General features: G+C 46.5%; 1 long non-coding RNA gene across 1 annotated transcript; it reads right to left on the reverse strand.

The window, feature by feature from the left end:
* Positions 1-2,848: 2,848 nt before the first annotated feature.
* LOC132130908 (uncharacterized) lies at positions 2,849-3,857 on the reverse strand. The gene is made up of 3 exons (XR_009428808.1): positions 3,832-3,857; positions 3,675-3,745; positions 2,849-2,997 (listed from the first exon to the last, which is right to left on the reverse strand). It is a non-coding gene; the product is annotated as an uncharacterized LOC132130908 (long non-coding RNA).
* Between the last annotated feature and the right edge of the window lie 410 nt (positions 3,858-4,267).

Genomic DNA, 4,267 nt, shown 5'->3' on the forward strand with positions numbered 1-4,267 from the left:
GGCCGCAGCGGGACTTAACCACGGTCTTTTCAGCCCGAAGGTCAGGAGGGCTTCGGAGGCTCGGGGTTCAGCACAATCCTGGGCCGAGGTCCCCGTCTCTCTGGCGGTTTGCGGCTCGTAGAGCGAGAGCGGTGCTGGGTTTTGGTCGCTGGGCGAGACTGTAAGTCTGGCTGCGATGGCTTCGAGGTCTGAGGGGGCGGCGCATTTCTACGGCGTCCCGCAGCAGAGCTAGAGCGTTTCGGCAGGAAGTGTCTCATTGCCTGTGACGTTTTCTGAGCCTCAGTGAAGCGTTCAGCGAAACCCTTAACCGACTGGCCAAAGAGGCCGGAAGGCGAGATAGGAGAGTCAAGAAAGGCGGATTTGTCGGCGTCTTTCATCTCCGTGAGCGTGAGCCAGAGGTGTCGCTCTAAAACAGCGAGGCTTGCCATGCTTCGGCCGATCGCTTGTGCTGTGGTCTTTGTCGCACGCAGGGCTAGATCAGTAGCGCTGCGGAGATCTTTAAAGTCATAGGTATCTGGGGCAGACTCGTCCAGGTTACGGAGAAGTCTGGCCTGAAAAACCTGCAGCACAGCCATGGTGTGTAGAGCCGAAGCAGCTTGACCAGCGGAGGTGTAAGCTCGGCCAGCGAGAGCTGAGGTGGTGCGGCACGGCTTGGATGGATGCACAGGCTTCGACCGCCATCCTGCGGCTGAGGGCGGGCAGAGGTGTGCAGCAATAGCCTCCTCGAGAGGGGGGAGGCTCTCGTAACCGTGGTCTCGGGCGCCGTCGACAGAGGAGAGCGCTGACGAGACAGAAGTCTTCAAGCGTGCGGAGAATGGGGCTTTCCACGACTTCGTGAGTTCATCGTGAACTTCCGGGAAGAAGGGGGCGTTTCTTTGCGGAGGGGCCGAAGGGCGCCCCTGCAAGAACCATTCGTCCAGCCTGCTTTTAGCGGGCTCGTCTGGAGGAGACCAGTCGAGCTGAAGGTCGCTGACAGCCCTTGTAAGCACGCGAGTAAGCTCCGCGTCGATATCAGCGCGTTGTCCGGTGCAGCTGGGTGCTGTAGAGGGGGGGGTCCGCAATGGAGCCCGACCATTCCTCACTACTGGACGCGGCGAGAGAAAGGCTGTCGTGTCTGTCCTCTTCCGCCTCAGGCGCTCCGAAGGAGAAGGGGGCGCTGGTGAGCAGGGACTGGCGCTGCTCGTCCACGAAGAGGACAGGCGAAGGAGAGAGAGCGGGCGAGGCACGCTGGGAGTGTTCCGGCGTGAGCTCGCGTGTAGCAGTGTGCTCAGGCATTCTCTGATCGCGGCGTTTCTTACGCGGCACTTGAGAGAGAAGAGGCGGAGCGGGTGGAGCATCGTGGCTGGTTTGAGCTAATCGAGCCCGCAGGGTCGATATAGCCATGTCGTCGCACTCAGGGCAGCCGCCCTTGGAGAGTGCGCTCTCAGCATGCTCGCGGCCCAGGCAGGAGACACAGATGATGTGGCGGTCCTCGCTGGGCAGAGGGCCTCGGCAGGAAGCGCAGGCCCGAGGCATTTGAAACAACGCCTCGAATTCTGGAGAAAAAAGTGTGATGCAGCGGCAAACACACTAGCTTTGTAAAGGATATAGTCACGCCGGATGGCGCAGCAGGAAGCGAGTGCTGAAGGCGGCGTCGAGATGAAGCACGAGCCGGCGTCCTCAGATCTGCGTTGCAGTGCTATCCCGCTGAGAGGCTTTTCGACGGCGTGTAGAGGCTTCTCCGGAGAAGACAGCGAAGTGCAGGTGAGATCGCTGAAGGAGATGAAATCTGATCCCTATGGTGAAGCGGTTGCTTATATAGTTCCAGCCACGCCTATTTTGGCGCGCTCTGACGTCCAATGGGCGCGAAGCGCCCCCATTGGTTCGTTCCTCTCCGCCGCCTCACCATAGGTTGCTGCAGTTGCCGCAGCACAGCCAATAAGCGCGCAAGCCGCTTCGCTTGGGTCTGCTGTGCTGCAGCACTGCGTTTTACATTATTTAAAAATTAATGATAATTTTTGGCTTCATATTCTCAAGGGGACCTTTTCCCATAGCGTAAGCTAGCTTACGCAGTACGAGAGTACTCTCGAAAGGGAACCATGGTTACTTTTTGCAAGGAACTATACAGGTTCTAAAGAACTTGCCCAAAACAACTCGTCACTTTCTGTTATTTGTTTTCTGAACTGCACTACTGAAAACCTCATTAATCCTGAATTTGTTTAGTTACCCGCTTCTATATAAAAACATAATACATTTAATCACCCCTTTAAACACTTCATTGTTTATCAAAATCATTGGTAATTGAAAAATTACACCGAATTGTCACAACTAAATTAAGAATTCATTATGAGCAATGCATAGCAAATGTTACCATCAAATATGAGAAACCTTAAAGAATGATAGACTGATGTAAATGACTGAAACCTGTTGTCATGCACGTGTTTGCCATTGCTTTTTTTATTAAAACATTATACACTGCAAAGTTTAACTTTAAATGACATCAATTAATACATCAAAACCAGTTGATCTCAATTCATTCTCTATTTCCCTTCAAATGTGTTTCATGCCGCAAAAAAAAAAAAGTCCTTGGAACAAAATCCTGTGTAAACAAAAGCCCAGAAGATCACCACGCTGGCCTCTTCCCTGTACCCTGGTGGGTTTGACTTGAAAAGGGCTCTGCACTGCAAGCATTCCCTGATGCTGTACATCCGTCTGAACTCGTTCTGGTAGACAGGAGGACAATTCTTCCAGCTGGCCACAACTTATAATGTAAAGACAAAATACAGGAAAGATAATAATAATAATAAAAAAAGTTTAACAGCCTCATACTACAAAGTTCAATTGGAGAATGAACATTAAACAGGGGGAAATCTTACTGTCTAGCCAGGCAAAGTGTGCCGCTTTCCGGAAAACTTCTTGAGTGACCACATCCCTAAACCATCTGCAAACCAGAGAAAGTGTCAAATATGCAGAGTCACCCGCTGACAAAATAACTTCACTGAGGATTTCCAGGGGAAGCTGTTGAATCAAAAACATACATAGGTTTATTTATACAAGTATATAAAAGTTATTAAACATTATATAAACACTGACTACAGACAACCTTGCTTTAAACAAACTCTATAGATTGTTGTCACAACTGCATACTCATTCTTTTATAATACCACTAATAAAATGTTAATATATACAGTACTGTGCAGAAGTATAAGGCATGTTAGTATTTACACATCGAAAAAAAAAGTTTTAAGCCAATTATTTATATCTTTTGCTGTAGTGTGTCAGTAGGATATATTCGTTTACATTTCCACACATTCATTTTGCCATTAATTGTAATAATCCAGTGAGATATTTGTATATATTTGTATGCATGATCCACATGAACATCTTTTACATTGAATATAAATATTTCTGTCTTATATGGTGAACAAAATCCACATTAGATCGCAAACAGAAGTTATTTAAAACACTCGCTGCTGTCTGAAAATGAATTAAGATGAAATGTTTTTAAATGTCTTTGATGCTGATGTTTGAACTGATAGCTATATATGAAATAATCCACGGTGTTGACCAATATAGTACTTGTACATAATCCCAATTTCATATCTGAACAACTATGTAGCTGTAATAACTAAAATACCTCTGCATGTACACACATGTAATGATTAGTTCTTAATGAATGTATGTGCACAAATAACCTGCTTTGCTGGACTCTGCCTGAAGACACTGTCTTTTGAATGGTGAAGTTCCTCCCCTCAGTGGTTGAGCTCTAAAAGAACAAATGTCAAGAGGTAGGTATATTGCTAGATATAGTAGAGTAATGTTTCATGTAGCAACATTCAAACAGCTACATACATTTGCGGAGTGAAGCTGTCCAGGAGGAGAACAGAACACCACCACCCCCTGATCATGTCATCCTGAAAAATAATAATAATAATATACACACAATAATCATGCATGTCTGTTCAAATAACTTGACAAATGTAATGGCATACCTCTGTACAATCAAACCTAAGAACTAAAGCCATGTACAGAGTGTACTGTTACAATCCACAAAGAACAATAAAATGAGCAATTTATAACAATTATTAACAATAATTATTCAAATTGAACGTACCATGGATAAATAAATGATCGAACATCGCATTTAATATTATAAGATATTTACACAACCACTTTTACTCACCTCATGCAATCAAGGTGGAATAGCGTTATTACTCTGCTGCTGCAGTTGCCACCGTTCTGTTTATTTCATCGCAAACTGCCCCCTGCTGGCTCGGAGCAAAATGTC

This window comes from Carassius carassius, chromosome 47 (assembly GCF_963082965.1).
Source record: "Carassius carassius chromosome 47, fCarCar2.1, whole genome shotgun sequence".
NCBI classification, from domain to species: domain Eukaryota; kingdom Metazoa; phylum Chordata; class Actinopteri; order Cypriniformes; family Cyprinidae; genus Carassius; species Carassius carassius.